General features: G+C 38.3%; 2 non-coding genes across 2 annotated transcripts; both read left to right on the forward strand.

The window, feature by feature from the left end:
- Nucleotides 1-5,636: 5,636 nt before the first annotated feature.
- On the forward strand, nt 5,637-5,744 carry LOC112753851 (small nucleolar RNA R71). Its single transcript, XR_003178215.1, has one exon. It is a non-coding gene; the product is annotated as a small nucleolar RNA R71 (small nucleolar RNA).
- Nucleotides 5,745-10,005: 4,261 nt separating this feature from the next.
- LOC112753906 (small nucleolar RNA R71) lies at nt 10,006-10,113 on the forward strand. The gene has a single exon (XR_003178268.1). It is a non-coding gene; the product is annotated as a small nucleolar RNA R71 (small nucleolar RNA).
- Nucleotides 10,114-10,536: the final 423 nt, after the last annotated feature.

Consider the following 10,536-nt stretch of genomic DNA (forward strand, 5'->3'; position numbering starts at 1 on the left):
AGTTATCTTACTTTCTTGTTCTTTAAGTTACTAGCAATTTTACTTTCTGCACTTTATAATTCCTGCAAATTTACTTTCTATTGGTTACAATTTCACATAATTCACTTCAATGTTAGCTTGACTAAACTAATCACCCACTAAAGTTGCTTGATCCATCAATCCTCGTGGGATCGACCTCACTCACGTGAGTTTTACTACTTGATGCGACCCGGTGCACTTGCCGGTGAGTTTTGTGTCGGATCGTTTTCCGCACATCAGATCCCACGGAGATTGTCGGCTTGAAGCAAGCTATGGTTACTTTGTAAATCTCAGTCAGGCGGATTAAATTGTATTAAGAGATTATAGTGGATGAAAATTAAATAAAATATAAAATAGCATAGTGGTACTTATGTAATTCATTGGTGAGAATTTCAGATAAGCGTATAGAGATGCTTTCGTTCCTCTGATCTGTGCTTTCCTGCTGTCTTCATCCAATCAATCCTACTCCTTTCCATGGCAAGCTTTATGTAGGGCATCACCGTTGTCAATGGTTACATCCCATCCTCTCTGTGAAAAAGGTCTAAATGCTCTGTCACGGCACGGCTAATCATCTGTTGGTTCTCGATCATACTGGAATAGGATCCATTGATCCTTTTGCGTTTGTCACTACGCCCAGCACTCGCGAGTTTGAAGCTCGTCACAGCCATCCCTTCCTAGATCCTACTCGGAATACCACAGACAAGGTTTAGACTTTCTGGATCTCAAGAATGGCCATCCATGGGTTCTAACTTATACCACGAAGACACTAATAACTCGGACTCGGTCCCCTGTATTAGATATCCAAGAGATATCCATTCAATTTAAGTTAGAGCGGAAGTGGTTGTCAGGCACGCGTTCATAAGTTACGAATGATGATGACTGTCACGATCATCACATCCATCATATTGAAGTACGAATGAATATCTTAGAAGCGGAATAAGTTGAATTGAATAGAAAAATAGTAGTACTTTGCATTAATCTTTGAGGAACAGCAGAGCTCCACACCTTAATCTATGGAGTGTAGAAACTCTACCGTTGAAAATACATAAGTGATGAGGTTCAGGCATGGCCGAATGGCCAGCCCCCAATAGTCTAAGGAAAAACGTTCCAAAGATGTAAATACAATAGTAAAAAGTCCTATTTATACTAAAGTAGTTACTAGGGTTTACAGAAATAAGTAAATGAAGCAGAAATCCACTTTCGGAGCCCACTTGGTGTGTGCTTGGGCTGAGCATGAAGCTTACACATGGAGAGGTCATTCTTGGAGTTGAACGCCAGTTTGTAACGTGTTTCTGGCGTTGAACTCCACTTTGCAACTTGTTTCTGGCGCCGGACACCAGACTGCAGCATGGAACTGGCGTTGAATGCCAGTTTACGTCCTCAATCCTTATTCAAAGTATAAACTATTATATATTTCTGGAAAGTCCTGGATGTCTACTTTCCAACGCAATTGGAAGCGCACCATTTGGAGTTCTGTAGCTCCAGAAAATCCACTTTGAGTGCAGGGAGGTCAGAATCCAACAGCATCTGTAGTCCTTCTTCAACCTCTGAATCTGATTTTTGCTCAGGTCCCTCAATTTCAGCCAGAAAATACCTGAAATCACAGAAAAACACACAAACTCATAGTAAAGTCCAGAAATGTGATTTTTAATAAAAACTAATAAAAATATACTTAAAACTAACTAAATCATACTAAAAACTATGTAAAAACAATGCCAAAAAGCGTATAAATTATCCACTCATCACAACACCAAACTTAAATTGTTGCTTGTCCCCAAGCAGTTGAAAATCAAATAGGATAAAAAGAAGAGAATATACTATAAATTCCAAAATATCAATGAAACTTAGCTCCAATCAGATGAGCGGGACTTGTAGCTTTTTGCCTCTTGAATAGTTTTGGCATCTCACTTTATCCATTGAAGTTCAGAATGATTGGCATCTATAGGAACTTAGAGTTCAGATAGTGTTATTGATTCTCCTAGTTCAGTATGTTGATTCTTGAACACAGCTACTTTATGAGTCTTGGCCGTGGCCCTAAGCACTTTGTTTTCCAGTATTACCACCGGATACATAAATGCCACAGACACATAATTGGGTGAACCTTTTCAGATTGTGACTCAGCTTTGCTAAAGTCCCCAATTAAGGGTGTCCAGGGTTCTTAAGCGCACTCTTATTTTTGCTTTGGACCTTGACTTTAACCGCTCAGTCTCAAGTTTTCACTTGACACCTTCACGCCACAAGCACATGGTTAGGGACAGCTTGGTTTAGCCGCTTAGGCCAGGATTTTATTCCTTTAGGCCCTCCTATCCACTGATGCTCAAAGCCTTGGGATCCTTTTTATTTACCCTTGCCTTTTGGTTTTAAGGGTTATTGGCTTTTTGCTCTTGCCTTTTGGTTTTAAGAGCTTTTGGCTTTTTCTGCTTGCTTTTTCTTTTTCTTTCTATTATTTTTTTTTTCGCCATTTTTCTCTTTTTTTTTCGCAAGCTTTCTGTATTCACTACTTTTTCTTGCTTTAAGAATCAATTTTATGATTTTTCAGATTATCAAATAACATGTCTCCTTGTCATCATTCTTTCAAGAGCCAACATATTTAACATTCATAAACAACAACTTCAAAAGACATATGCACTGTTCAAGCATTCATTCAGAAAACAAAAAGTATTGTCACCATATCAAAATAATTAAACTAGTATCAAGGATGAATTCGAAACCATGTACTTCTTGTTCTTTTGTAATTAAAACAGTTTTCATTTAAGAGAGGTGATGGATTCATATTCACTACTTTAAGGCATAGATACTAATGATCATGTAATAAGACACAAACATGAATAAACATTTAACATAAAAAATGAAAAAAACAGAAAATTTAAGAACAAGGAATGGGTCCACCTTAGTGATGGTGGCGTTTTCTTCTTGAGGAACCAATGATGTCCTTGAGCTCTTCTATGTCTCTTCCTTGTCTTTGTTGCTCCTCCCTCATTGCTCTTTGATCTTCTCTAATTTCATGGAGGATGTTGGAGTGCTCTTGGTGCTTCTATCCTTAGTTGCTCCCAATAATTATGTGGAGGAAAATGTATCCCCTGAGGTATCTCAGGGATCTCTTGATTTGCAGTCAAATGTTTTACCACTGAGCTATAGACCCTTGATGGAAGCTTTTGTCTTCCCTTTCCTCTTTCTAGAGGTTTCTCTGGCCTTAGGTGCCATCAATGGTTATGGAAAAACAAAAAAGAACTATGCTTTTACCACACCAAACTTAGAATGTTGCTCGCCCTCGAGCAAAATAAGAAAGAATAGAAGAAGAAGAATTGGATGTGAGTGGTGAAGGGGTGATGGGGAAGAGAGATATAGGATTATGAGGAGGGAAGGTGAGTGGAGGTGTGTGGGGATCCTGTGGGGTCCACAGATCCTGAGGTGTCAAGAATTTACATCTCTACACCAATTAGGCATGTAAAATGCCTTTGCATGCATTTCTGGCGTTTAAACGCCGAAGTGATGCTTGATCTGGGCGTTTAACGCCCATATGCAGCATATTTCTGGCGTTGAACGCCAGCTCCATGCTTGTTTCTGGTGTTCAGCGCCAGCTCTTCTCAGGGTGTATTCCTGGCATTTAAACGCCAGGATGTTGCTTGTTCTGGGCGTTCAACGCCAGATCCATGCTTTGTTCTGGTGTTAAACGCCAGCCAGATGCTCCTTACTGGCGTTTAAACACCAGTAAGCCCTTCCTCCAGGGTGTGCTGTTTTCAATGCTGTTTTTCATTCTATTTTTGAATTTTTTTGTAGTTTTTGTGACTCCACATGATCATCAACCTAATAAAACTTGAAATAACAAAGAAAAAATAAAATAAAAATGATTAAATAACATTGGGTCGCCTCCCAACAAGTGCTTCTTTAATGTCAATAGCTTGACAGTGGGCTCTCATGGAGCCAAACAGGTGATCAGGTTAATTTTATAGACTCCCAACACCAAACTTAGAGTTTGGATGTAGGGGTTCAACACCAAACTTAGAGTTTGGCTGAGGCCTCCCAATACCAAACTTAGAGTTTGATTGTGGGGGCTTTGTTTGACTCTGTACTAAGAGAAGCTTTTCATGCTTCCTCTCCATGGTTACAGAAGGAGATCCTTGAGTTTTAAACACAAGGTAGTCCTCATTCAGTTGAAGGACCAACTCTACTCTGTCCACATCAATCATAGCTCTTGCTGTGGCTAGGAAGGGTCTTCCAAGGATGATGGATTCATCCTCATCCTTCCCAGTGTCTAGGATTATGAAATCATCAGGGATGTAAAGGTCTTCAACCTTTACTAACATGTCCTCTACTAGTCCATAAGCCTATTTTCTTGAGTTGTCTGCCATCTCTAGTGAGATTCTGGCAGCTTGCACCTCAAAGATTCCCAATTTCTCCATTACAGAGAAAGGCATGAGGTTTATCCCTGACCCAAGGTCACATAAAGCCTTCACAAAGGTCATGGTGCCTATGGTACAAGGTATTAAGAACTTTCCAGGATCCTGTTTCTTCTGAGACAATCTCAGTTGATCCAGATCACTTAGTTCATTGATGAGCAAGGGAGGTTCATTCTCCCGAGTCTCATTACCAAATAATTTGGCATTCAACTTCATGATTGCACCAAGGAACTTGGAAACTTGCTTTTCAGTAACATCTTCATTCTCTTCATAAGAAGAATACTCATCAGAGCTCATGAATGGCACAAGGAGGTTTAATGGAATCTCTATGGTCTCTAGATGAGTCTCAGATTCCTTTAGTTCCTCAGAGGGAAACTCCTTGTTGATCACTGGACGTCCCAGGAGGTCTTCCTTACTGGGATTCACGTCCTCTCCCTCCCTTGTAGGTTCGGCCATGGTGATTAATTCAATGGCCTTGCACTCTCCTTTTGGGTTTTCTTCTGTATTGCTTGGGAGAGTACTAGGAGGGGTTTCAGTGATTCCTTTACTCAGCTGGCCCACTTGTGCTTCCAAATTTCTAATGGAAGACCTTGTTTCATTCATGAAAATCACAGTGGCCTTAGATAGATCAGAGACTAAATTTGCTAAGCTAGATGGATTCTGCTCAGAACTCTCTGTCTTTTGCTGAGTGGATGATGGAAAAGGCTTGCTATTGCTAAACCTGTTTCTTCCACCATTATTAAAGCCTTGTTGAGGCTTTTGTTGATCCTTCCATGAGAGATTTGTGTGATTTTTCCATGAGGGATTATAGGTGTTTCCATAGGGTTCACCCATGTAATTCACCTCTGCTATTGCAGGGTTCTCAGGATCATAAGCTTCTTCCTCAGAAGATGCCTCTTGCGTACTGTTGGATGCAGCTTGCATTCCATTCAGACTCTGAGAAATCATATTGACTTGCTGAGTCAATATTTTGTTCTGAGCCAATATGGCATTCAGAGTATCAATTTCAAGAACTCCCTTCTTCTGAGGCATCTCATTACTTATAGGATTCCTCTCAGAAGTGTACATGAACTGGTTATTAGCAACCATGTCAATGAGTTCTTGAGCTTCTGCAGGCATTTTCTTTAGGTGAATAGATCCATCTGCAGAAGTATCCAATGACATCTTAGCTAATTTAGACAGACCATCATAGAATATATCCAGGATGGTCCATTCTGAAAGCATGTTAGAAGGACACTTTTTGGTCAGTTCTTTGTATCTCTCCCAAGCTTCATAGAGGGATTCACCTTCTTTTTGTCTGAAGGTTTGAACATCCACTCTAAGCTTACTAAGCTTTTGAGGAGGAAAGAACTTGGCTAAGAAAGCCTTGACCAGCTTATCCCAAGAGTTTAGGCTATCTTTAGGTTGTGAGTCCAACCATGTTTTAGCTCTGTCTCTTACAGCAAACGGGAAAAGCATAAGCCTGTAGACCTCAGGATCAACCCCATTGGTCTTAACAGTATCACAGATCTGCAAGAATTCAGTTAAGAACTGAAAAGGATCTTCAGATGGAAGTCCATGAAACTTGCAGTTCTGCTGCATCAGAGAAACTAATTGAGGTTTCAGCTCAAAGTTGTTTGCTCCAATGGCAGGGATGGAGATGCTTCTTCCATGTAAATTGGAATTAGGTGCAGTAAAGTCACCAAGCATCCTCCTTGCATTATTATTATTTTCGGCTGCCATCTCCTCTTCCTTTTCGAAAATTTCTATAAGGTTGTCTCTGGATTGTTGTAATTTAGCTTCTCTTAGTTTCCTCTTCAGAGTCCTTTCAGGTTCAGGATCTGCTTCAACAAGAATGTTCTTGTCCTTGCTCCTGCTCATATGAAAAAGAAGGGAACAGAAAATAATAATAGGGATCCTCTTTGCCTCAGTAGAGAGAGGTTCCTTTGTGTGAGTAGAAGAAGAAAGGGAATAAGAGTGAAGAAGAATGAATAATCCAAACACAAGGGTGAGGATAGGAGCAGAGATATGAGGTGAGGAGAAATGTTAGTAGATGAATAAATAAATAGAAGGAGATGAGGGAGAGGAAATTTCGAAAATTAATTTTTGAAAAGAAGTTGATGATTTTCAAAAATTAAAGGAGAATTAAAATTAAAATTAAAATTTAAACAATTAATTAATTAAAAAGAATTTTTGAAAAAGAGGGAGATATTTTCGAAAATTAGAGAGGGGTAGTTAGTTAGGTAGTTTTGAAAGAGATAAGAAACAAACAAAAAGTTAATTGGTTAGTTGAAACAAATTTTGAAAATCAATTTTTAAAAGATAAGAAAACAAGAAGTTAGAAAAGATATTTGAAAAAGATAAGATTAAAAGATATTTTTGAAAAATATTTTTAAAATTTTCGAAAATAAATAAGAAAAAATGAAAATGATTTGATTTTTGAAAAAGATTTTGAAAAGATAAGATTTTTAAATTGAAAATTTGATTTGACTCATAAGAAACAACTAAATTTTAAAAAGTTTTGAAAAAGTCAACTCAAATTTTCGAAAATTTATGAGTGGAAAAGGGAAAGATATTTTTTTGATTTTTGAATTTTTTAATGATGAAAGAGAAAAACATAAAAAAGACTCAATGCATGAGAATTTTGGATCAAAACATGTGATGCATGCAAGAATGCTATGAATATTAAGATGAACACCAAGAACACTTTGAAGATTATGATGAACATCAAGAACAATGTTTTTGAAGAATTTTTGATGCAAAGAAAATATGCAAGACACCATGAATGCAAAAATGCACATGAAAAACAACAAAAGATACAAAACAAGAAAACATCAAGATCAAACAAGAAGACTTACCAAGAACAACTTGAAGATCATGAAGAATACTATGAATGCATGAATTTTTCGAAAATTTTATGCAAAATTTAAAACATGCAATTGACACTAAACTTAAAATTGACTCAAGACTCAAACAAGAAACACAAGAATATTTTTGATTTTATGATTTTCTAATTTTTTTTGGATTTTTCGAAAATTAATGTGAAAAAGAAAAATAAGGATTCCAAAATTTTTAATGTGAATTCCAAGAATTTTGCACTCTTAGTCTAAAGCCTCAGTCCAGGAATTAGACATGGCTCACTAGCCAGTCAAGCTTTCAATGAAAGCTCCGGTCCAAAACACTAGACATGGCCAATGGCCAGCCAAGCTTTAGAAGATACAAATCAGTCATACAATAACAAATTTGATTAGCAACAACTAGCTTGCTCTTGTAATGATGATTTGGAAGCCTCAGTCCAAATGAATTTAGACATGGCTTTACAGCCAGCCAGGCTTCAACATGCTTCATGAAACACTAGAATTCATTCTTAAAAATTCTGAAGAAAAAGTAAAATTTTTTTTTATTTTTTTTATTTTTTTAATTTTTGAAAATAAAACGAAAACAAAATTATATCTGTTTCACAACTTCGTACAACTAACCAGCAAGTGCACTGGGTCGTCCAAGTAATAAACCTTACGTGAGTAAGGGTCGATCCCACGGAGATTGTCGGCTTGAAGCAAGCTATGGTTACTTTGTAAATCTCAGTCAGGCGGATTAAATTGTATTAAGAGATTATAGTGGATGAAAATTAAAAATATAAAATAGGATAGTGGTACTTATGTAATTTACTGGTGAGAATTTCAGATAAGTGTATAGAGATGCTTTCGTTCCTCTGATCTCTGCTTTCCTGCTGTCTTCATCCAATCAATCCTACTCCTTTCCATGGCAAGCTTTATGTAGGGCATCACCGTTGTCAATGGCTACATCCCATCCGCTCTGTGAAAAAGGTCCAAATGATCTGTCACGGCACGGCTAATCATCTGTCGGTTCTCAATCATACTGGAATAGGATCCATTGACCCTTTTGCGTCTGTCACTACGCCCAGCACTCGCGAATTTGAAGCTCGTCACAGCCATCCCTTCCCAGATCCTACTCGGAATACCACAGACAAGGTTTAGACTTTCCGGATCTCAAGAATGGCCATCCATGGGTTCTAACTTATACCACGAAGACACTAATAACTCGGACTCGGTCCCCTGTATTAGATATCCAAGAGATATCCATTCAATCTAAGGTAGAGCGGAAGTGGTTGTCAGGCACGCGTTCATAAGTTGCGAATGATGATGACTGTCACGATCATCACATCCATCATATTGAAGTACAAATGAATATCTTAGAAGCGGAATAAGTTGAATTGAATAGAAAAACAGTAGTACTTTGCATTAATCTTTGAGGAACAGTAGAGCTCCACACCTTAATCTATGGAGTGTAGAAACAATACCGTTGAAAATACATATGTGATGAGGTTCAGGCATGGCCGAATGGTCAGCCCCCAATAGTCTAAGGAAAAACGTTCCAAAGATGTAAATACAATAGTAAAAAGTCCTATTTATACTAACCTAGCTACTAGGATTTACAGAAATAAGTAAATGATGCAGAAATCCACTTTCGGGGCCCACTTGGTGTGTTCTTGGGCTGAGCATGAAGCTTACACGTGGAGAGGTCATTCTTGGAGTTGAACGCCAGTTTGTAACGTGTTTCTGGCATTGAACTCCACTTTGCAACTTGTTTCTGGTGCTGGACGCCAGACTACAGCATAGAACTGGCGTTCAACGCCAGTTTGCATCGTCTAAACCTGGGCAAAGTATGCACTATTATATATTGCTGGAAAGCCCTGGATGTCTACTTTGCAACGCAATTAGAAGCATGCCATTTGGAGTTCCGTAGCTCCAGAAAATTCACTTTGAGTGCAGAGAGGTCAGAATCCAACAGCATATGCAGTCCTTCTTCAACCTCTGAATCTGATTTTTGCTCAGGTCCCTCAATTTCAGCCAGAAAATACCTGAAATCCCAGAAAAACACACAAACTCATAGTAAAGTCCAGAAATGTGATTTTTAATTAAAAACTAATAAAAATATACTAAAAACTAACTAAATCATACTGAAAACTATGTAAAAACAATGCCAAAAAGCGTATAAATTATCCGCTCATCACTAAGCTAGATGGATCCTGCTCAGAGTTATCTGTCTTTTGCTGAGTGGATGATGGAAAAGGATTGCTATTGCTAAACCTGTTTCTTCCACCATTGTTAAAGCCTTGTTGAGGCTTTTGTTGATCCTTCCATGAGAAATTTGGATGATTTCTCCATGAGGGATTATAGGTGTTTCCATAGGGTTCACCCATGTAATTCACCTCTGCTATTGCAAGGTTCTTAGGATCATAAGCTTTTTCTTTAGAAGATGCCTCTTTAGTGCTGTTGGATGATTCCTTCAATCCATTCAGACTTTGAGAAATTATATTGACTTGCTGAGTCAATATTTTATTCTGAGCCAATATGGCATTCAGAGTATCAATTTCAAGAGCTCCCTTCCTCATAGGCGTCCCATTATTCACAGGATTCCTTTCAGAAGTGTACATGAACTGGTTATTTGTAACCATGTCAATGAGTTCTTGAGCTTCTGCAGGCGTTTTCTTTAGGTAAATGGATCCACATGCAGAATGGTCCAGTGACATCTTTGATAACTCAGACAGACCATCATAGAATATATCCAGAATGGTCCATTCTGAAAGCATGTCAGAAGGACACTTTTTGGTCAGTTGCTTATATCTCTCCCAAGCTTCATAGATGGATTCACCTTCTTTCTGTCTGAAGGTTTGAATATCCACTCTAAGCTTACTAAGCTTTGAAGGAGGAAAGAACTTGGCTAAGAAAGCCGTGACCAGCTTATCCCAAGAGTTCAGGCTATCTTTAGGTTGAGAGTCCAACCATACTCTAGCTCTGTCTCTTACAGCAAACGGGAAAAATATAAGCCTGTAGACCTCGGGGTCAACCCCATTGGTCTTAACAGTATCACAGATCTGCAAGAATTCAGTCAAGAACTGAAAAGGATCTTCTGATGGAAGTCCATGAAACTTGCAGTTCTGTTGCATCAGAGAAACTAATTGAGGTTTAAGCTCAAAATTGTTTGCTCCAATGACAGAGATTGAGATGCTTCTTCCATGTAAATTGGAATTAGGTGCAGTAAAGTCATCAAGCATCCTCCTTGCATTGTTATTATTTTTGGCCATATCTTCTTCTTTTTCGAAAATTTCTGTCAG

Source organism: Arachis hypogaea, chromosome 15 (assembly GCF_003086295.3).
Source record: "Arachis hypogaea cultivar Tifrunner chromosome 15, arahy.Tifrunner.gnm2.J5K5, whole genome shotgun sequence".
Taxonomy (NCBI): domain Eukaryota; kingdom Viridiplantae; phylum Streptophyta; class Magnoliopsida; order Fabales; family Fabaceae; genus Arachis; species Arachis hypogaea.